The sequence below is a fragment of the Crocodylus porosus genome, unplaced genomic scaffold (genome assembly GCF_001723895.1).
Source record: "Crocodylus porosus isolate Cpor-Errol unplaced genomic scaffold, CroPor_comp1, whole genome shotgun sequence".
Lineage (NCBI taxonomy): Eukaryota > Metazoa > Chordata > Crocodylia > Crocodylidae > Crocodylus > Crocodylus porosus.
Genome location: NW_017728920.1, coordinates 829579 through 853021, shown reverse-complemented (window position 1 = coordinate 853021; position 23443 = coordinate 829579). Strand labels below are relative to the sequence as shown.

Below are 23443 nucleotides of genomic sequence, written 5' to 3'. Positions count from 1 at the left end.
GACCCAGGAGGCACCAGTCGCAGAGTGGAAGGCATCCCCCTGTGTGCTCCCCAGCAGACCTGGAAGTGGGCTGAAGTGCTTCTGATCCACTTCCCGGCCTAGCACACTGTGGGATGCTCCATCCACCTCAGTGTTCACAAGCCACCTGGTACTTAGAGGTATGTAGAAAAAACATTTAAAGCTGTATCTATGTCCAAACCATTGGATCTTTCCAAATCAATTCAGAGGGTTCCGATTAAATTTGGAGAGATTAAAGGGTCTCCTGATTCAATTCGGATTCAGAGATTTGGCCACCGAATCGGGCTGAATCTCTGCTGAATTGAATCAGTGACTGAAGCTTCCCACAGCCCTAGTATCCATGTAGGACCAGTCCTGTGTGCTGGCTCCAGGGCCAGTCCAGACTGGATCCCATGCTGCCCATATGTGCTAGAGCCAGCACACAGAGCCAGCTGGTGTGGGTGCTACATGTAGCTCGCACCCTGGATCCCCTGTGTTGCATGCAGCCCTCAGACAAGCCCATGTGGTACGTGCAGCACAAGCCTTGGGGCTGGTGTGTGCTGCATGTGGTACAAAGAGCTGGCACAGGATATATGCTGCATGCAGCTTAGAGAGCTCGCACAGGATGCATGCTGCATGCAGCTCCCCACCATGGCCAGCTCTGCATGCTGACTTTGGCATGGCCCAGTCTGGACCAACTCCAGAGCCAGCATGCAGAGTTTGTTTGGCATAGGTGCTGCATTGCAGTACATATGCACACGTGGCATTTGAGACTTGTATGGCTCTGCGGGTTATAGGTTTGGTTTAGATTCTGTCTTGATACCACTGTAACTTGAATGGAATATTGTATTTACTAGCTAGCTGAATGGAGATGAATTGGGTATTGCAGCATCTACTCTAAGCTTAGTCCTAAAAGTAGTAAAATTACAATAATTACTTATAGTTTCGAATAATTGGAAAAAAGATTGCACCAGATACAGCCTTAAGATTGCTTTGCTGTTTTTAAATTTGTCTTCAATATTTTACGTATCACTGAGTGTCCACTAATGTGTGTGAAAATGGCAATGAAGAGAGCATCATATTTTAGTACTCAGATATTGTGAAAGCAAAAACTTGCAGTTGCTGGCAGGATGATTTTAGCAGCTAGCTTATAGCATTCATCAGTGCAAGCAACTTTTACAAGTGCCAAGTTGTAATGGCCTGAAGTTTGTGATTATTTCCCCATATGATACTAATATTCTAGATGAGTTTTAAAGTTTGAGCTTTTTATATAAAAAGCTAGTGCCCACTTAACATTTGGAGCACTTAACTTTTCCTCTTCTGGATAAAGGAGTGAAATCTTGGGAGGAGCAGAGTCTAATTGAGCTGGAATAATTACCCTCCAACCCTTCCCCCTGGAATAGGTTCAGGATCCTTTGCAAGAGAGCAGGTATCTAAGTCTTCTCAGAAACCCTTTTCTCATAGGTAAAAGTCCTATAGCTTAGTTTATCAGGGTGAGAGACGCTGGGTCCAGATACCGCATCTGGCCTTTTTTGTGTTCTGTAGCAGGGCAAAATAAAGAATGGAAATATTTCCATCCCTAAACTTGCCTCACAGCTGTCTCTTTTTTACCTCAAGCGCTGGAATAATATACTTTTCAGTATGCCCTGAGGTCAACACACTTGAGCTATGTTGGATCAAGGGAGCAGGGGACCACACACTCTAAAGCTGAGGTGGAAGAGCCACCTTTCAGCTGCTCCCTGTGTCCAGTATGGGGAGACTACAATCACAGTATTTTCACTGATCCAGTTCTGGTGTCTTCAGTTATAAAAAATCTTGAAAATGTATGAATGGGTAAGAAAACACAGATTTATTACAGCTTATAGCCCTAGAATTAATTATTTAATCTCCTGTCTGTTTACAATATTATGGAAATGTCAGGATATTTATTTTCTTTCAACTTGGGCTCTGGTTGCTTATCAAAAAGGCAGTTTGAGAATTTGCTGAAATCCTACCCCTCTCCCAATTCCTCTCCAGAAATTCTTTTCCAAATAAATTGCTTCATGGAGTGATCCTGATCACATCTGGAAGTAGAAGTTCTAGAATTGGTACCAGTGCCAGACCTTTATTACATTTTTGGGCAGTATAATCCCTATTAAAATTCTTTAGATTGGTCCAGATTCTCAGCCTTCAGATTGAAGTCCTCCACAGTTTTTACTACGGCAGAAACACAAAAGTACTTGTTTGGTTAATCTGCAGTTGCAGGTTAGTTTAGTGACTTCTATCATCAGCCTTTTATTGTCCTTGTGCTGTAGATGAATTTGTGTTCATATATCCAGCTTCTAAGAGCCTGTACTTACCAGGACATAGTACATACTATAAAAGTAATTTATCGAAGTGGTAATAATAGAATGGAAAGAAGACTCAGAAATGTATTTGAGAGATGTTTTTTGTTTGGGTAAAAAGCCAGATGTTATAGTCATGACTAGAGTCTTGAGAAAATCACAGATTTCTTGTAGAAAATTTACAGCACGTGAGTGGGTAAAGTATCATTTTTCACAGAATATTTATGGAACTGCTGTTGACCTTGGCAAATGGGTCCTGTTAGTTCTTTGAATGTTCTGTGAAAAATTATACTTTACCCGCATGTATGCTCCATGTGCAGCAAGCAGCATTAGCAGTAGGGGAAAATACTATTTGTGGGGGGGGGCTGAGCCCTGCCTGACCCTCGCCCCTTCTTCCCATGGGCCTGTTGCAGAGCCGGTATGCACGCAGCTGTAAACGGCACTGAAAGAGCGGCTGCATGTTGAGTGCTGCCGGGTGCTGCGTCATGACAGTGCTGTGGTGCTGCTGTCACTGGCTGCTGTGAAAAGTTTTGGGGGGCTAAGCCCTGTTAGCCCTGGCCTTCCACTGCCTATGGCAAACACACATACACCGCCGCCCCCTCCCCCCCTGCAACAGTCCCCAAGCTCTGGCCCTCCAAACCCCCTTCCCTCCCTATTCCCTATACCAGGGGTGGGCAAAATGCAGTCCAGGGGCCGGATGTGGCCCACCAGGCCATTCTACCTGGCCCACAGGGCCCCTAAAAATTTTAGAAAATTAATATTAATCTACCCTGAGCTGCCTGTCATATGGCCCTTGATGGGTTGCCAAAACTCAGTAAGCGGCCCCCTGCCCAAAATAATTGCCTGTCCCTGCCCTATACACTTACCTTCACCTGGTTGTGTCCTGGCCATGCCCCCAGCAGCCAGTTGCAGGCTGGAACACTCCAAGAGTTGAGGTTTCCCCTTGCAGGCTGGAACGCTGCCCTTAAAAATCATAGTGTGAGGTTAATTTCATGGTATTCACGCAGTCCACAAAATTGCAGTTGTCTCAAGGACCTAGTCATGACATGGGATGATGGAATGGAAAGTATTTTGCCATCAATTGTATCAGTGACCTGGAAGAAAACAAAATCATTACTGATAAAATTTGCAGCTAACAAAGATTCAAGGAATAGCAAGTAATAAACAGCACAAGTCCCTGATACAAAGCTACTTTGAACTCTAAGCTGCAATCAAACAAAATGTGTTTCTTAATACGGTCGTGTGGAAAAGTTAAATGTCTGTGAACAAAGAATGGAGGCCATACTTATGGGGTCAGGGATTATTCTGGGAAACAGTAACTCTGAAAAAATTGGGTTATGGTAGATAATTAGCTGAACATGAGCTAATGATGCCAGGATCACTACTGTAGCCCAAAGAAATGCCAAGTGCTAGAAGGGATGTTTTATTACCTCTGAATGTTGGCACTGCTGTTGGTGCTACTGGAATGCTGTACAGGCATACCTTGGAGATATTGCGGGTTTGGTTCCAGACCACCGCAATAAAGCGAATATTGCAATAAAGCGAGTTGCACAAATTTTTTTGGTTTCCCAGTGCATATAAAAGTTATGTTTACACTATACTGTAGTCTATTAAGTGTGCAATAGCAGTATGTCTAAAAAACCAATGTACATACCTTAATTAAAAAATACTTTATTGCTAAAAAAGGCAAAGTGAGCAAATGGTGTTGGAAAAATGGCGCCGATAGACTTGCTCGACGCAGGGTTGCCACAAACCTTCAATTTGTAAAAAAACTGAATATCTGCGAAGCGCAATAAAGCGAAGCGCAATAAAACGAGGTATGCCTGTGTTCTGTTCTTTTGTCCACAATTCAAGGATGTTAATGGTAAACTGGAGAGGGTTTAGACAAGGGGCACAATAATTTTATATAAAATAGAAAATATACCTTATAATGAAAGCTGCCAGAAATTCTGTGTCCCAGATCAATTGCTGGAAGCTGATGCTATACAAATTCAGATGACAAAAGGCAGAATTTTTCAACACTGTACTAATTAAATGTTGGAACAATTTTAAGGGTGGTTGTGGTGGATTCTAAGTCATTGGAAATTTAAAATCAAGATTTAATATGGTTTTTCCCCCTTCTTAAAAATTATATATATTCTAGTACAACGATTTTCAACTAGAATTCCTTGAAATCCTTTTAAGGGTGCCACAGAGACCCATGCAATATTATCACTGTTAGATGTGCAAACTTGATTCACAATATAAACCTAGAGATTTCAAATAGAAATCCATACTGTCCAAAGCATTCAGAACTGTTGTGGTCTTTCTTAGTTCTTTGAAACACAAGAATTGCTCTGTTATTTTTCTGTAGTCAAAAATTAGTAAAAACTAAGAGCTAGCATTTTCTAAGGGATGCCTTGAATCTAAAAAGGTTGAGAGCTGCTGCTCTAGTATGTCAGAATTACGTCCAGAGTTACTGTAGTTCAAGGAAGTATTGTTGCCTGCATTATGTAGCAAGTCTGATGTGAACGCTCTCATTTTGTCCTTATGAGCAGGGATTCTGGTTTAAAAATTGTTGATACTCTAATAAAAACTAACAAATTCTTTGATTAAAAACCCCAGACTACATGGGTTTTTTATGTTCTTAAAATGAAAGGCCACTATGTATTCATGTATGTATCAGTTGAACACAATGTTTTATTGATATATTTACAATTTCAAAGCAATTTAGAAACCTAGCTATGCATCAGTCATTATAATAAAATCAGTTCTAAATGCCTGTAAATTTTGGCGTTTGATTTTTTGGGCTTTTTATCATGGAAAATCAGAGCTCCCCTTACCCCTTTGCTCATCAGGATGTAGGTCCAGCTGCAGCTGTCCTTCCTCACTGCTTAGTGTGGTGCTGAGCAACCTTGATATGCTGGTGTTCTGGTCATGCCATTGCCTCACTCTCAACCCATGGCTCCCTAGCCCTGCTGGTGCCCCTTACTCTTGACCCACAGCCCCCTGGCCCTGATGTGGCAGTTACTTGCAGTAGAGTAGCATGTGAAGCCCAGCTCCCCCTCCCCATGGCATGGCTGGAGCAGAACTTGTGGGTGGGGGGATATGGGTTGGCTGCTGCAGGCTTGGGGCTCTCTGTCCTGTTGCTTTCCCTCTGGGGCCTCTGTGACCCAGTGGGTGGGACTCTGTGGGAGAGGAGGTCAGGACAGGGGGGCTTGCTGCCACCACTGGGAGCCCTGCACCACCATGGGGAGGTGTCCCCTGCTCTCCTGGCAGCGGTGAGGGTGGGAGCGTGGAGTTCCGCACCCCACTGCTGCCAGGTAGGCAGGGTGCACTGCTCTCAGGGGTAACACTGAGCTTCCCTGTCCCACTCTGCCCTGCTATTCTGGATCCCACCCACTGGGCTACAGATGCCCTGGAGGGAGGGCAGCAGGGTAAGGAGACCTGAGCCTGCAGTGGCCAGCTCTCATCTGCTCCTGCCCTGTGCACAAGTCTGAGAGGCACTTCCCTCCCCATGCACCCCCTGGGAATGTGTGCACTGGCCCCCCAGACAAGCTGCCCATGGCTCCATCCCGCTTCCCATCCAGGTCTTGTGGCTGCGTATTCCTGCCCTGGGCCCCAAACCTCAGGACCCACACACCATGCTGGCTGGGCAGTGCCTGCAGCACTGGCCCTGCCCATCTCCTGCCCTCCCTCACTATGGAGGCCTCTACCCCCCTGCCCCCTAGACTTGCCTGTGGGGAGCTATGGGAGCTGCTCTCATGCTGCCTGGCTGCCACGTGCATGTGTGCATGCATACATGCATGTGGCACCCCATGCCTGGCTGCCCTCCTCCCACTCTTCCCAGCCCCTTGTAGGCTGGAACTCTGCCAGCCTACAGGGAAAAACCTAACATTTCCTGCATTTTTCTCCTTAAAATAGAAAAAAATCCATGTTTTACTACTTTTTTCCATGGTGAATGGAAGACCCGGATCCCCACTTATGAGGTATGAAAGTGCTGCTCATGTGTCACTCTTAAAATAGGGTTTGCTGTATTCTAGTCAGGTAATAATTCATACATTTCTAACAGGCAAGCTCCAAAAAATAGATCCTGAGGCAATGCCAATCCTCATGTATTACCCAGAGAACCAACTTTGCTTGAAATTTGGGACTGAGGGCCATCAGATTTGCTGCACTACTTTATTTTAATTAGTTGGGGGTCCCAGTCACATACATCCTTCAACAAACTAAGGCAGCAGGACTGGTACAATTATAGGAGTGATGATGCTATTAGTTGGCTTTTGAGAGCAGGGAAAAGCACTCCAGCAGTTGACTTATGTAGAATAAAATATAATTGATAATGAATGGTCTTTGGAGACCACTATGAACATCTTCCTTGTTATGTAGTCATGTAAATATGAAAGTCTGTGTTGAGTTGAAATACACAGTATCTTACATCAGGTGATTTATAGTCTCAGTTTCGGGTAAATGAGCTTGTTAGATTGAGGAAGAGAATATATGCATGTTAGTCACAGTTCTTTCTTAATGAAAAATTTAGTTAACCATATGATCAGCATAGTTTGAGAAGCATAGTTATATGTAAGTTCTAGTTGTGTGGCACTGATGCAGTAATGCTCATACATTAAAACAAAGGTTGGTAACTGCCCTATGGGCTGGATCTGGTCTGAGAGAGCTTTTGGATCTGTCCTCTGGAGCCATGGTTTTGGCAGCACGGGAAAGGCTCTTTCTATGCCATACCACAGTCAATCACCTGGGGCTCCAGCAGAGGGGAGCTCTCCCTGCACCATGCTCCACTGCTGCATGGACTGCATGGGGAGCTCAGCCCCTTGTTGCACTGGAGTCAGAGCTGGAGTGGGGCAGCATGGGTTCTGGAAGAGGAGGGCTTTTACTGTGCCATGCTGCAGCTCATTGACAGGAAGAAGTGGTGCCAGCAGCTGGATCCTAATGCCTTGTAACCTCATACCTGAACTCCACATGCCCTCCTACTGCCTTCCTCCCCTGCCCCCCATTCTCCGACTGACCCTTGCATTAGATTATTCCCATAACAGAACTCAGTGAGTTGGTTTCTTAGTTGATCATTCTCAAACTCTTTCCACAACTACCTGTTTCCCCATGTCAGTATCAAAATACCCAGTGAACTGTGTTTAATCATGTCTTGGCATGTTGCCATCACATTATTGCCCTGGCTGGAGAAGGTTGATTTCAACATCCTTGGCTGGCTTAGTACTTGCACAATCTATAATGATAGAAGTACTTGGAGTTCCTTCAGCACAGATGAAATTATTGGCACAGATAAGATTGTATACCAGCCTATTTAGTAGAATAAGCAACACACCTTGTATTGGGTCTCTGCCATTTGTGTATAAATATCTGACCATGTGTCCATTTGGGCTTCATAATGACCAGTGTCATCCCACCAAACTTCATGTGAAGCATGCAGAAAAAGAAGACTGCTTTCTCGGTCAGATTAAGCAAGGTCTAATGTTCAACTCAGTGGTATTTCTGTATTTGTGTCTGTTTACGTCATTGTAGCTCTATAAGGCTAGGGACAGACATTACACACAAACCGGTTTAAGTGATCAGACACTGGTTTAAACCTGTAACAGAACAGATGTTCAGTGCACATAAACCAGTTTGAAACAGGTTTGAGATAAGTCTGATACTACATTCAAACTGGTTTATGCAATGTCTGTCCCAGACCCCTTACTGGTTTAAGATAAACCAGATCCCCACCCCCCCAGCATCCTGGCATGCTCTCTGGGCTGGGTGAGGCTCTCTGCTCCACAGCAGAACTGGCCTCAACCTTCTGTTCCCTGGCTGCAGCTCTGGCAGAGACTTGTGGGCCCAGGAGGGTCTGCTGGCTTCCCTGTGCCCAGTCCCCGCCCCTCTCACCACTTGTTGCTTAAGCAGAGATTCCTTCCTCTCTCCCACAGCACAGACTGTAACCAGCATGTGGTATGCTAACTAATATGCTGTGTAATGCTGTGCAAGGTAGATAGGGCAGTGTCCTATTATAGCTTTTTGGAGGTAATCAACAGCTCAGATGTTAATGTCCCTGCATTCCTTCCTTTGGAAAAAGCTACAGCTTGTAATAAGCGAGACTTTCTTTTCTGATGGGGTGTTAAATGCTGATAAACAGGGATCCAGGTTTTCCATTTCCCATGGAAAAATGAAGAAAACCATGGATTTCCTGGTTTTATCAGAGAAAACACGGATTTTCTCTTTTAGCAGAGAAACCCATGGATTTTCCCCCTTTTGCAAAGAACTCTGCAAGCTGGCTGAGTTCCAGCCTTCAAGAGCTGTTTGCAAAAAAGGGTGGGAAAGCCCCAGTCCTGCCCAGAGGGGAAGGGGGAGGGGGGAGACAGAGGGGAAAGGGCGGAGCCTGCAGCTTTTAGTCAGTTGCAAGGCCTAGGTCAGGCTCACTTTCCTCCTGGAGCCTGTGAACTGGGAAGTGGAGCTTTCGGGGGCTGAAGGGTTGCGGGGTAGGGCTGGTGTGGAAGCTGGTTGGGGGCTGAGGGAGCGGGGAGGTGTTGGGGAAATGCACAGAGTGCCTGGCGCCTCCACATCCAGCTTCCCTTAAGGGCTGCTAGAGCCTCTTAGGTTTCACATGCCTCCAGCCAGGCACTCCAGCTATGAGCGGGGAGATGTAGAGTTGGCTAGGCACTCTGGCCGTGAGCAAGGAGGTGTTGAGGAAATGCATGGAGTGTCCGGCTGGCTCCACATCTCCCTGCTCGCGGCCAGAGTGCCCGGCTGGGGGCAGGTGAAACTGAAGCAGCAGGGCAGTAAGGATCTGCCAGCAGGGATCTGCCGCCCTGTTCTCCTCCACATGACCTGGCACGGCTGGGACAGAGGAGCCATGTGGGGATCTCCTAGCTGCTGCTTGTTCTGTACTGCCCCAGTGATGCGCCTCCTGCATGCGGGGCTGCACCACTCAGAGCAGTGACAGGCACAGGAAGCGTGGCAGGGGGTGAGGAGATCCCAGCACAGCCCCACTGTTCCCGGCCATGCTGGGTTTTGCCTGCAGGGCTACATTGGTGCTGCAGGAGGGAAGTAGGAAGGCGCTCAAGCCCACAGCCTGCCCCCTGTACAGATCTAGGGATGCGGATTCCCCTTGCTCCCTGGAAGCGTGCACGGCTGCCAGGAGCCAGTCCCAGCCCTGCCCGAGTCAGCTGCAGGCGGCAGCAGCAGCACCAGCAGGGGAGCCGTCTCTGTGCTCCTGCTGCAGCTGCCTTCTGTTGCGGGTAGGGAGCTGTGGACCTGGGTCCCTGGTCCCATTGCCCTGGCAGCTGGGGCCCCTGTCTGGCAAGGCAAGGGGGCAGGGGCTGTGGGTGAGGAGCAAAGGGCACAAGCAGGGCTGGAGGGCTGTTGTGGGGGTAGAGAGGGCACCAGCGGGGCTGTGGCGGGCCTTTTAATTTTAATCACAAATTTTGGGGGTTTTATCAAAGAACTTGCATTTTTTATCATGGATAACCAGAATCCCTGCTGATAACATTGCTGATAAATGCTCTATTATCAAGGGGGGGGGAACCCCTCCCTAATCAGTGTCCTGCCAGGCCAGGCCATGCCCCCTCAGCTCAGTTCTGTGCAAAGGAGAGCTGCTCTTGTTGCCCCTCAGCTTCCAGCCTGAGCCACTGCAGGCATGTGCCTGCATTTCTGGGATGCCTGAGCAGTTACAAAGTGATTTAGCCTACCTAGGTTAGACTGAACTGCAAAGATTGAATCAATTCAGGCTCAGGCTTTTTGAATGTCTGTCCCTAGCCTAAGTGTTGACTCCAGTCTGCACCAACATTTCTGGAAATGTTCTAGGTACCAGAAGAAAAAAAATGGTGGATATAGGTGAAAATTGAAAAAAACCCTAAAATTAGGGAGGGTACTGACAAAAATCAGAACAGCTTCCGGACTTGCCTTGTCTTGTGCCAGTGCTGGGGCTTAAAGATTAAGAGAACCGCAAATGGTTACTGATTCTCACTTGTTTTTCTCCCTTTGTCCTCCTGATTTGCTCTGTAGGGAAGAGGAGCAACCTTTTGGTCGGTGCTTCATAAGCTTAGGAGGTGACCGTCTCATATACATAAAATACAGCTATCTGTTGTCTAGGAGCCAATAATTATTTTATTAAGTTCATAGGGTAAAGACTGTATCCTAGATCAACCTTCAGTATCCTTAACAGTTAGTACTACATTTTTACCTGCATATAAGCAGGGGGAGGACAGTGTGCACACTCTGGAACATGAATTGGCAAAAAACTTTGTGGCAAGCATCCTTTAAAATGTGAAGCAAGTGTGTGGAATGTTAATTTATTCTTTATCCATGTAGAACATGTCTTCCTACTGCACTTGGCAAATGTACAACTGTGTCTCATGGGGAAAAAATAGTTAAAAATTCTAATTGTAGTTATTTTTATTGTTTTCTCAGTATGCACTCCAAGTGATAATTCTGTATTGACTTCAGATCTCACAATGTTGTATGGTGGCCTGGAATGCCAGACCCTTTTTCCATTCTCTTCCTCCTCAGTCTTCTGCTGCTGACTGCGAGGAGAAATGCACTGTAATTCAGTTGGTGGGAACAACTTGAGTGTGAGGGGCAGCTATAGAGAGTTCATAATAATCCAGGGAAACAGAAAAAAACCAGTTTGCTTGGCTGCAAACATGTGGCCAATTCTACAGTAAAACTGCTGTATTCTGTTGCGTCTTGGAGAAAGGCTGTAGTCAGTCACACACAGGACTTCACTAAGCTCTGATTTGAGATTAATGGGGCAGTTCACACTAGGGGTGTATGAAGCAGGCAGTATTCGATTCGGGTTTGGCCCGGTTCAGGGGACAGTGATTTGATTTGCTGATTCAGATCGCTGTCCCTGTTAGATTTGCCCAAATCTGAATCTGAAGATTTGATTCTGATTCAGAGAATCAGCAATTCGGACATAGACACAGCTTTATGTTTTTTCTACATACTTAGAGTTACCAAGCATAGTTTGTGAACGCTGAGATGGTGGGGCGGTGGTGTGTCCCATGGAAGCACGGGAGGGTCCCCCACACGCTCAATGGTGGACCCAGAAGCAGACCAGACACCCCTGCCCCGTGGCTTGGCAGCTGGTGCCTCCTGGGTCTGGGGGCACCAGGGGTCCCCCTGTGGCTGATTGCTGAGCTGGGGGAGGGCAGGGGGGTCCCCCACATGCTTGGTGGCAGACCCAGAAGTGGACTGGAAGCACTTCTGGTCCACTTCCGGGTCCGCCACTGAGCACGCGGTGGAACCCCCTGCACTCTCGTGAGACACTCTATCCATCCATCTTACCATATCAGTGTTCATGAGCTGCACCTGGTACCTTGAGGTATGTAGAAAAAACGTATAAAGCTGTGTCTATAGCTGAACTGTCTAATCTTTCTGAATTGACTCAGAGGCTTCTGATTTGATTTGGAGAGATTAATGGGTCTCCTGATTCGATTGGGATTCAGAGATTCGGCTGACGAATTGGGCTGAATCTCCTCCAAAACGAATTGGCGACTGAAGCTTTGCACAGCCCTATTTCACACTCTTCAAAGTCACTTTGTATACTTCATAAAAGTATCTGAAAAAGTTTTGTTTTTTTCCCCCAGCCTATTCACATTTTTAAGGTTATCTCTGTACCATGAGGCCTAGAAACAATTATTAGCGAAAGCTGAGATCAGAGCTTTGTGGCGAAGTGAATTTTCTAGAGCAGAGCTTTGTGGTGACATGAATTTTTCTGTAAATGTGTATGCTCTTTTAAGTATAGAAGTAAAACTGAGGGTTTTTTTCTCCTCTTGGCTAAGTTCCAATTTCAATAAGACCCTTAGGCAGTCTTCCAAAAGATACGTGAGCACTTTTAGAAATACTGTTGTCTTGGTCTATTGCTGTTTCCCTGTTGTTGCTCAAAGGAAAGGTGGCCCTTGTTTTTTCCAGAACCTCCGGGATATTTTGATGTTTGGGGATTCCCCATGCTCAACAATGTCTAGCTATTACAAGGTTAAGAAAAATAGGTGTTCTCTGCCCTGATATCCCATTCCTGCACCCTTGCAGTTTTAGAAGCATCTTTCTGCATCAACTCCACTACAGACCTTCCAGACTAGAGGAAGCGTCAGCAACATCAATGTGTAGCAGGCAATTAAACTGCTTGTAAAATGTAAATTGTATTATGAATCATGGTTAATTCCACTCCTATGCTGTTTCCCATATAGCAGCAAAACCTCTACAATTCCCTGCAGAATTGGGAAGACAGCACTAGATTGCTGTAACATTCATTTAACAGTTGGAAGAGCATACAGAATTTTAAAAATTCTGCTTGAATTCAACAGAAATGTTATTATTTATTTTAATAAAGTATATCTTCTAAGTTACTGGCAGACGTGTATAAAATTCCAGCATCAAAACAAGTCTTAGTCATCCTTCTACAAAGCACCAGGTCAAAATATAATATACCTTGGTACCTCAGGCAATACCTCATCCTTGCCCTATATCCATCCAAAACTTAAAACCAATGGGTGGTATAGCTTGTTCCTAAGGTCATAAAATCTGGGGTGTTTTACAACAGAACAAAGAGCATTCTGGTACTCCAGTGTCTTAACTGTGAGTGCTTTTCAAGCAATCCCCCTTTTGTTGTATAGAAGTGAATACAGCATAAGTAACTTAGATGATCGCAGCAGGTATAGTATGGTGCATAAGGAAAAGCAATTCCTTAGGTAGTCCTAGGATATCTTGGACAGTACAGGCTGAACTTAGTATCTTTAAAGTCTCTTCAGAAGTGGGTTGGTAATTAACACATTTTTCTGGATCATGTTTGTTGTAAACTGCCTTGAGCCCCTTGTTGGGAAGGGAGGCATATAAATTGAATAAATAAATACATGAAGTGCTGTCTCTAAGTGTCCCATCAAGCTGGCAGATGTCTTCAGAACAGCTTCCAACTTTTAAGCAGATTTAAGTAGCTCTGTGTAGAATAAAGGAGTCTGAGGGAGGTGGCACAGATGCTTTATTTTTATTCTGTACTGAAAGCAGGAAGACATGCAGAGTATTTACTTTGTCCCAGAAGTACTCCTACTAAGTCTGTTCTGCTTGAGTGCACTGGATGATCATGGATCTATTATGGAATCTGTAGAAGTGCAACACATCTTGAACAGCAGTGACTGTGAAGGAAATTATCCTTTTACCTAAGACCTATGTAAATTTATGTACAGGAAACAAAGGCCAGAATGAAGAAAACTGTTCAAGATGCCTTTGTACATTTGCAGTTTAATAGCCTCAGGAAAAATCTAGCAAAAATTCTCATAAATATCAGTGAGCTGACCACTTTTTAAAGACAACTACATCACGTACGGTACATAAGCCTATGGATGTTTCTCTTATATGTGCACATCTGTATTACCTCAAATACATATTCTGAAATCTCATGAGGCTTGACATAAACTGGGTGTTTGTGTTGTTGTGTGCTTGTGAATATATCGTCCTTGTCTATGGTAGGCTGCTTCTGTCACCAGAACTTCTTTTGGCAAACAGAAGCCACCAGAGCCTGTTCATAGATGCTCATTTCCACTACAGCAGCTGTGGAGGCAACGGTGTGTTTATCAGTGTCTGTTACTGGTGATGCCAGGAGTATTCTCTGAGTTAGGTAGATGCAGTTACATGGCTGGCAGAAGGAAATAATCCTCCTCTCATGGGATGCTCTGAATGCAGACGCTTGCAGTTCTGCTGCAATAAACGATATAGTGTTGCCCAGACCATAGTTCTAAACAGTAAATGTCTTTTTCTTGCCTGGTGGAAAAAGCATATTTTTCATCTGATGTACAATATATGTTGTTTCTACTTCATTTGTTTAAAAGCAAAATGCTTCCTTGCTACTCCCTCTTAGTAGTTTAAAAGGCTAAGATGATTTTAAAATAAGAAAGAATATATATGTTAAAAACCTGCCCGAGTTCCCCGCTGTGGTCAAACATCAGGCCTCTGTATTGGATGCAACCATTGGAATCTACATACTTCCAAGCCTACTATAGCACAGCAGCATCCAGATGCTGTTCTGCATCTGGCTTCTTGAGATATTCCTGAGGTACAGGCTTCCTGTCTGGTACACTTTGGGGTTAAGGGATCCTCTTCCTTGGATCTCTTGAGCATTTGAACAAGCTAATTCCTGTCCTTGCAGTGGCAGAGCATTGACATCTCTCTCGCTCCCCTCCATTAACTGTGACTAGTTTACAGTGTTTTTCATATTTTGGGTATCATGCCTGGTAGATGCATGTATTCCTTGAAGTTTTAAGAACAAATTTGATAAACACTAGTCTGTAGTGACTTGTCTGCGATGATCCTGCTCTGAGCAGGGAGTTGAACTAGATCAGGGATGTCAAACTCATTAGCCTCCATGGGCCAGATTAGTGCTGGACTGGTCCTTGGGCCAAATAAGGCCTGAACATAGGGTCAGTTCAGCATGGTACTACCAGCAGCCTTTGACCAGCCCCATGTGCCTCTGGCAGTGCTTTCCCTGGACTGGCCCATGCCATAGTGGCATGAGGGTCCAATCTGTGACCCTGGGGCAGCATCAAGGACTGGATGATAGGGATCCATGGCTGGCTCTGGCCAGTGGGCCATATCTTTAACACCCCTGGCCTCAATGACCTTCTGAGGTCCCTTCCAGCCTTGTTTTCCTATAATTTTATGATTTTGCAGTCCAACAGCCTTAAGCCCCAAGACATATTCCATTTCAAGTGACTTGGTTTCCACCTTCTGGATTCTGGAGCTCTACTGGTGACTTAGAGAGCTCACTGCACATGTGCTGCACAGCCAAAGGGGTGTGGCTGCATCTCCACCTCCCCTCCCCTAGATGTGTCCACATTTTGTAGTTAGCTCTCTGAGGGCTACCTGACGATTAAAGCCAGTACTGCATAGACTTTGCAAAGGCATGTCTAAAATCATATACATATTATTCAAAGAAAAGCAGAAATGTTACAGATGTAGGCAAAAAGACAAATAAACATTCATTTTGTCTCCATGAGTTTCTACTGCACTCTTGAGAGACTTCAGGGTTTTTGTTGTCCTTCAGGTAATCTATGACCATCCTGAACCTGTGTTTCTCTTAGGCAGTCTTTTATTCCTGTCACTGGATTCTCTGGCATGCATTTATGTTTTTGTGTTCCTGTTTCCCTTTTAAAATCAGTCTGAGACACCTTACACTGGGACTTAACATGATTCAACCCTTGAGTCAAATTGAGGTTTCCAACCCTCCTGGCCTGCTGAAGGGCATGTTCCAACCCTTCTGTAGATTAACTGTTAATCTCTGTTCTTGTAGCCTTCATTGTACTCTCTGGGTAGAGCTATTCAATAGTTGATGGCCATTGATAGTCTTCTGTTCAGTCAGACACCCAGGCACCAAGATCCCTCTTAACCCAGGAGAAATAATGCAGTCCAACCTAACGATTACAGTATTGCAGGGTAATATATAAGCCTTTAAAACTCTGATTGGGCTAATATATAATATTATAATATATAATCACCAAATTGTCAATGTACTGTGCAGTTTTTAAAATAGTGTTTGAGGAGTTGTTTTAATATATTGCAGTGATAATTTTAGTAGGGTGTAAGAGTATGTGTATGTGGTTAAAACTTTCAGTTATATCTAGAAACAGGACTACAAACCCATAGGTCTGGCCATTTTAGTTCTGACAAGTTACTTAAGCCTATTTGTTCCTCTGTCTGTTAGAAAGAGGAGAGAGAGATTCACATAATGTTTTGTTGAGCACAGTATAAAATATTAGGAATTTTTTGTGTGTGTATCTTTCAAATAAATAGATTCAGCGTTTATTTGTTTTGAATGAAAATTGTATTGAAATATCTGCATACTACTGACTGAGTTTGTAGCAGTGTATTCATATTCAGGCTGTGCAGTTCATATACAAAATACTTTATGTAATATAACACAATTTTTATTTATTATGTGAACATTTGCAACATTTTATAAATTTTATAAATAGTAATTTAAAGGCACACTGTCATGATTCCTTCATGTAAATGAGGGCTGTCCAATTTACAAGCTGCCAGGGGCCACATACCACGTGGGCTGCACTAAGTGAGGCATGGTCACCCAGTTTATATGTTGTGTCAATGCTTTCCCCCTCTGCCCCAGGATGCACTGTGCCCACATGGGCATCTGCCCCATTGCTGCATTAGGTATGATTTCCCCACTTCCCCTTCTCCCACTCCCCCACCAAATGGGTTCCCATTCCCACACATGTGCAACCCCAGACTCACCCTCATCTCCTTTTGCCATGTGCCACACTGCCCTGCCCCTCTGGGGGGGGATAATGGGAAATGACAGCTCGAAGAGGAGACGTCAGCTGCTATTATGGCAGGGTTGAAGGCAGAGAGGCAGCCAAGTAAGAGTCCAGAAGCTGCAAGATCTCTCCACGTTGGGTACATATCGTCTGTGATCTGCCTTTTGGACAGCCCTGATTTATGTTTAACATCTTTTATATCATCCAGTACTGAGGGGAAGCACCTTCCTCAACAAGAAATCCTCTTCGGTTCTTTCAGAAAGGTATCAACTTCTTTCAGGGAACAGCCTACTTTATCGATACTTTTTGCCTGACCTCAGATTAACACTGCTAGCTACCTCTCTAATTCCTTTTTGTTTAGTTCTTTGCTTCCCTGTTTTACAGCTCAGGAAGGGACCTAGTCAGCATCTACATTGGCTTTCCAAGCTACAGAAAATGGTTAGCAGGTAAAAATGCGATAAATACCTAGGTTGCTGTGTAAGATCTAGAATTTATCACATGTCTCACACTTCTGGAGCTCCCAAGATGGAAATGCTGCCAGAGCTTAGGCTCTGCAGAGGTGGGGGATGATTCTTTGGCGCCTGGGGCAGGTACCTCTCTCAGCCACACCTAGTTGCACTACAGTGTTTGTCCAGTGTGGATTGACAGAATTGTTGTGCTCTTAGTCAAGTCTATTCTGATTTATCCGATTTATTTCACTGTCAAAATTGAAATTGCCTTGTGTTGTACTCTCTGAAGGAATCGCTCATATGTGCTTTCTCAGTTACTTGTGCTACATTTGACCTACATACTGTGAGGAACTGATTGAATTTCTAGGGGCTAGATAGATAAGTTAGATTTTACTTACTTAATGTGCAAAGACAAAAAATATTTTAAATGTTCAGTGCAAGCACACAATTTTCATTAGCCTCTTCTTAATAATGAACAATTAATGCAAACCATTAACATTTTGCTGGGTTACAGTATCATGAAAATTACTCATTGCTGGTAGGAATGTACAAAAAATAAAGATAACAAATCTTTAACACTTACTGAGGTTGAAAGGCAAGTTGCTATACATTAAGTTGTCAGAGCTTACTTCATTTGTATTAAAAAAGAACAGACTGTTAAAAACCACACTAAATGTGTGTTATATTGATCTGTTCTTTTATGATTCTAGCAGAATGATGCAAATGAATATGATTTAATGGTACAGAAAGAATACTGCATGCTGAGGGGAATGCAGACGTTTGTTTCATCTGTTCAGGTCAGCAACTAATCTATTCTACTGTAGTCCTCTTCTGTGAGAAGTCTGAAGGTTACTTGAGGGTAGCATGAGTCACTTCAGTGATTTCCTCACTGGTTATTAATCTACAGCAGGAGTGTCAGACTCATCTGGTCCTGTGGAAACCTCTTTCCCCTGCATGCTGGATCCAATGCATACAGTGTCTGCTCCACTCTAGGACAGGTGGCACATGTGGCACCATCTCCAGCTGGTTGGGGACTCAGCAAGAAGAAGCCTGACATCTTGGGCACTTGGCTACTCTGTGGGAACTGAGCTGTGGTACCAAGTTTCTTCCTGCCACACTGCTGGGACTCCAGCACCACTGCTTTCACTCAGGTGCTTGGCAACCAAGCAGGTAATATTCCCCCATCACAGCTGGGGTTGGGGCAAAGTCTGTGGACTGGGTGACCCAGCTCTGGGCCAGATTCAGCTTGCAGGCCATATGTTTGACTCCTGATCTACAGGATAGCACATAGCTTTAACAAAATTAATTTTTGGATACTGAAATTGCATTGTGATTAAAAGGGAAGTAACTGAGAAACATTTATTCTAGTGTATTTTTTACTTCAGAAGATATTACAAGTTTAGAGGCCAGAAAAGATCTAAATGTGAAAAGAGCCTCTTGTGAAGTGCAGTTAGGGGGTGGAAAAACTTGGCTGAGGGTGGGAAGATGTTTTTAGTCAGCATGGGGATTAACCATACAATTTCGGTAGACTTTAATTAAGCTTTCTGTAAACAAAACCAAAAACCGACCCGTGATTGTTCTAAGATAGCTTTTCAAATACAAATTAATATAGTGTCATCCTTCTGTGTCCTGTACTTACTCAGGTCTTACATTTCTAGTGCACATTCTTCCATACTGCTTGCGCTTGCAGAATTAAGCAAACATTGTTACTGGTCACTTCCATGGCAGTCTAGAATCCTGTGAGCAGCGCAGCAAGTGTTAAGAAGGACATAATTTATGTGTTGAGTTTAGTATTGGAAAAACTATGCGGGAAAGATAAGTACTGGACTCATTCTTAGCAGAGGCTAATGGGAATGAATAAGAACAAAAGGGGACATGGTAGAATAGATAGGGCAAAAGTGCCTCCGTCTATAAAGAGGTATAAGTTGTAGCCGTGTTGGTCTAAGGACACAGGCAGACAAGGTTCTTTGGGTGAATCTGATATCTTTTATTACTATTTTATTATTATTGAGTTGGGCTAATAAAAGATATCAGATTTACCCAGAGAAACTTGTCTCTGTTTACTAAAATACATTCCCCTGCAGAACTTGGAATAGAACCTGGAATTTCAGTCACAGCATTTTTCTGTTTAGTGAATAACTATTAGGCTCACTTACCAAGTGAGTCTCATTTAACTGTAGGGAGTGGTATGTGTAGATGGCAGTGGACACGGTCAGGAATTTTGCACTGGAATACTTTTCCAAGAAAAATTCACTTCCTGCAATACAGGAATTCTCTATAAGAAATGTTCAGTCTTGCCTCTGGAGGAAATTGCTCCCTCCTTTTCCTTGCAATCCAGATTTTAGACCTTTCCAAGTTAGGTGGAATTATCAACAGGGATCCTGGTTTTCCCTGGTTAAAAAAAAAATGGCAAATGCTTTGATTTAAAAAAAAGAAAATGCAGAGTCTCTGATTTAAAAAAAAACAAAAAAAACCCAAAAAAACCCCAACTTTGAAATTCTCTGCTTAAAACCCCCAAATCCATGATTAAAATGAAAGGCCACTATATAGGTATCAGTTGAACATAACGTTTTCTCGCATATTTACAATTGTAAAGCATTGTGGAAGCCTACCAGAGCCTCAATCGTTATACTAAAATAAATTCCGATTTTGGGTTTCTTATCATGCAAATACAGAGTTCCCCCTGCCCCCTTAGCTCATAGAACACAGCAGGTCCAGGCCCCTCACTCCCCCTTCCTCCCCCACCTTCAGGCCCCCCTGGCCCTGCTGATGCCCTTCACTCCCCCCTCCCACATCCCCCCAGCCCTACTGGTGCCCTTGTCTCCCGCCCATGACTCCCTGCCCACCCAGCCCTGCTGGAGGGGGCCCCCAGTTGCCAGGTGTTACAGGGCCAGGGACCTAGGCCTGCAGCAGCACCCAGGCCAGATCGGGCCCTTGGTGCTGCCTCATCCAACCTGTGAAGCTCCCCACGGATCTGTGGACCTGTCTACTAGGTAGGGGCATGCAGGGAAGTATAGGGCCTGATACTGTTAGAGTAGGGGCCAGCACAGGGCCCAGTCCAGCCCATGGACTGTCCCACATCATTCTTTTGGCCAGTGTTGAAGCCCAGTCCCAATCCCTGTATTATTCATCTGGCCAATCCCAGCTGGGCAGGGGCAGCACAGGGATTGATCTGGGTCATGGTCCCTATGCCACTCATCTGGCCCACAGGGTCAAAACTTTGAGTAACAATGAGGCTGTGGAAAGAAAGAGGATGTTTTTAGAGTTTTGAATGGTACCTTGGAAAAATGGTTTCTACTCCTGGATCAGCAATGGTTCGTTTGCAAAGCTGCAACAGTTATTTTTCCCCACAGGCATAAGGTGAAAGTCTACTCTGCCTCCTACAGTTTTCTGAAACTTTTCACAGGTGACCATTAATTACGCATTCCTTATTTTCTGGTTGCCTGATGCAAGATACAATAGAACAATAGTACTGTGGCAACCTGGGGTGCTTTGAGATCCTATCAAGGGTACCAGACGATGTTATTGCTGTTAGGAGTGCAAGAATGAGTCACAAGATAAACCCAGAGGTTTCAAACAGAAAGCCGTAGTGACCAGATTCTGACCTGCTGTTAGGGTTTGAATTATGGGGGAGCTTAGGGGGGGCTGAGCACCACCAGAAGAGTTGAGAACCCCCTCCCCACGATGGCCTGGTCAGTCTCTAGCCTGTTCCGCGCCTTTCTAAGCAGCCCAGGTGGCGGCAGCGCCGGCTCCTTCCAGCTGCCACCGCCACAGACCTCGCCACCAGGAGTCAAAGTGTAATTCAAACCCTACCTGCTGTGGAGAATTGCTTTGTTATTTTTCTGTAGTGAAGCAGTGTAGGGAGCTGAGGGCAATTCCTGGGGTCGCATAGAGGGAGTAACTGGTGTAAGGGGCAGGGATGAGGTGCCCACATGTGTGGATACAACTCCTGCTAGTATAGCCCCTAGGGCATCCCAGGACTTTTAGAAGTTGGTCAGCTCTGCAATAAATCAATAGAGCATACTTCAAGCACAACTATTGTAAAACAGTAAAATAAAACCGAACCAAACAAAAACCAGCAGAATTGTTTTAGGTGAATGAATAGGTTAAACATGTTTGTATAGGCTGAAACATGAACACCTATTTTGCTTACAAATATTTAACTGATAAAAGTTTTTTTTTAAACTGTATTGATGTAAGCCTAATGTTGAAAGTGGTTCCTTTTTAATTCTCATTTATTCACTGTTTTAGTGTTTTGAGCATCCTGCAGACAAGTGTAACTTTTATGTGCAAGTATATTTGTAACAGGGGACCTAAACCCTGTTACTCAGACACAATGGAGAGGAAGCTTCATCAGCACACCATGAGGCTGTGCCAAAGTAGGCCACCAGCAGGGGGGAGTTTTGGCAGATGGCATCCAGGAGAGGACTGTGACCCTAGCCAGAAAGAAGAGCCAGGTGATTAAGAGGAGGCGGGGCTCGGGCACATAAGCACTGTCCCTGAGACCAAGTGGCATTCAGGCCCTGAAGACTCCAGGGAAAGGAGCTTCCACAGGGAAGCTGACTGTGGGGAAGCACTGCCCAAAGAAACAAGGCTACCCATAGAGGTGAGAGAGGTTTAGCCCTGGAGGTCATAGCTTGTGGGATGCTAGTTTTGTGAAGGCAGTGTGCACATGTTTTAGTTGTGCTATTATGTATTTGTTTATTGTATAATGGATGGACCAGATGTGACTAAAAGGGAAGAGGGGTGCTGTAAGAGCAAGTTAGGGTGGAGGATACCAAAAACGGGGACACAGTCCGGCTATGGCTGAGAAGACAGAAACAGCTGAGCCTGAGTCTGGACTGGAGGATTTAGGTATCTAAGGGACAGCTGGAGGCTGTGAAGACTGGAAAGGCCAGGCCAGATGCAATGTGCCTAGGCTGTCAGTCAACAGCCAGAGTAACCCTTAGGCTTAAGGTAGTAAAAGAGAGGTCTAACAAGGATCTGGGCTGTAGTCATATTGGTCTAAGCATAGAGGCAGACAAACTCTTTGGGTAGAGGTGATCTATTTTTTAGACCACCTAAATAGTTGCAAAAAGGCTGTTATTTGATCAAATTGATTTTGCATAGACAAAGATGTTTGAGGAACTCCACTTATGAGTAACTTCCCTTCCTACTGCTAAGATTCTGTCCTGACTGTGTTTTTCAGCTATGTCCTTTGTGAAAAGTTGTGTTTTGTTCTCAGTATCTTTATTAATTTAGTTTAGAGAGCTAAATGCGGAGTCCAAGGTGACCGAAATATTGTTCCCCTTTTGCTGTAACCTTTTCAATTTCTTCTTTGAGTCTTTTTTGCCCATTTATTCCCTGGAATAAATATTTCACGGTGTCCTCCATAATACCATGTTTAATGGTATTAAATGTTTACTACTACTGTCTCAACACTAGATGGCTTCCATAGCTGGACAGTTAATTTTCTCCACGTTTTTTTCTCTCCTTACTACCATCATTGGTTTAATTACACAGCACAAACTTCAATACACTGCCAGGGGCATCACTCTGAAAGACTTCCTGTGTGCTGGCAAAGGTATACTTACAATTATAACATATCCTTGAGAACGACTGACACAAACTTTCCTCAGAGTCTTCTATGAAGGAGCAGAAGGAATATAGCCTGCCAGGAAAGTTACTGCATATGAGACAAAACAATCAGCAGTCCTTACTTTGTGGCTTTCATAATTTTAGAGGAAGGTTTGGATGAAAACACTTGGAAAAGTAAACTTTTGGTTTGATTTTGAGCTATTTCCTCCACCAGTTATTTTGGCTGTTTGTCTCACCCCATAAAAAAAAATCTGCTTGATTGAGTATACTGTAAACTACAAATCTCAGTCCTTGTTAGATGGAAAGAAACCTATTTGTTGCACCATCTGAGTTTATTATAAGAGGCCTGGGGATGTTGCTAATTCCCTTAACGGTCTTGTATATAGGTTGAAGAGGAGGTGCGATGAAATAGAATTTTTGGAGTAAAGCACAATTGTTCAAGACCTAACCTCTGGGCTACTTGATCAGAAAATTGAGCCACTCAAGAATTACTTCGTCTGACCTTTCAGTGTCAGCTGGTATGTCAACAAAACCATGTGATCAGCTGCCTTTGAAACTACTGATAAAAATAAAAGAATCAGCAAGGACACCACAAAGGGATCATTAACCAACATGGTCGCTGTAATTGCTGAAACTGTGCTACATCAAAAGCAAGCTTGATAGGAAATCAGGAAATCCCAGAAATGCACGTTTCCATAGGGCCTTATCTCAAGCTTCCATTAAGATGATAAATTCAATCTACTGCCATAATGTAACACTATCAGTACAAAGCAGTTTCTTTAGCAAAGGCTTTTACAGGGTATTTAAGTAGTACTGGAAATGCCCTCCCAAAGACATGTGTTAACAATCT

General features: G+C 44.3%; 1 protein-coding gene and 1 long non-coding RNA gene across 2 annotated transcripts in view; one reads left to right on the top strand and one right to left on the bottom strand.

Moving 5' to 3' along the window:
• JMJD1C (jumonji domain containing 1C) overlaps positions 1-23443 on the top strand; it is a 253332-nt gene that overhangs the window by 114237 nt on the left and 115652 nt on the right. The window lies entirely within an intron of this gene.
• On the bottom strand, positions 1828-3220 carry LOC109312437. The gene is made up of 2 exons (XR_002101813.1): positions 3188-3220; positions 1828-2060 (listed from the first exon to the last, which is right to left on the bottom strand). It is a non-coding gene; the product is annotated as an uncharacterized LOC109312437 (long non-coding RNA).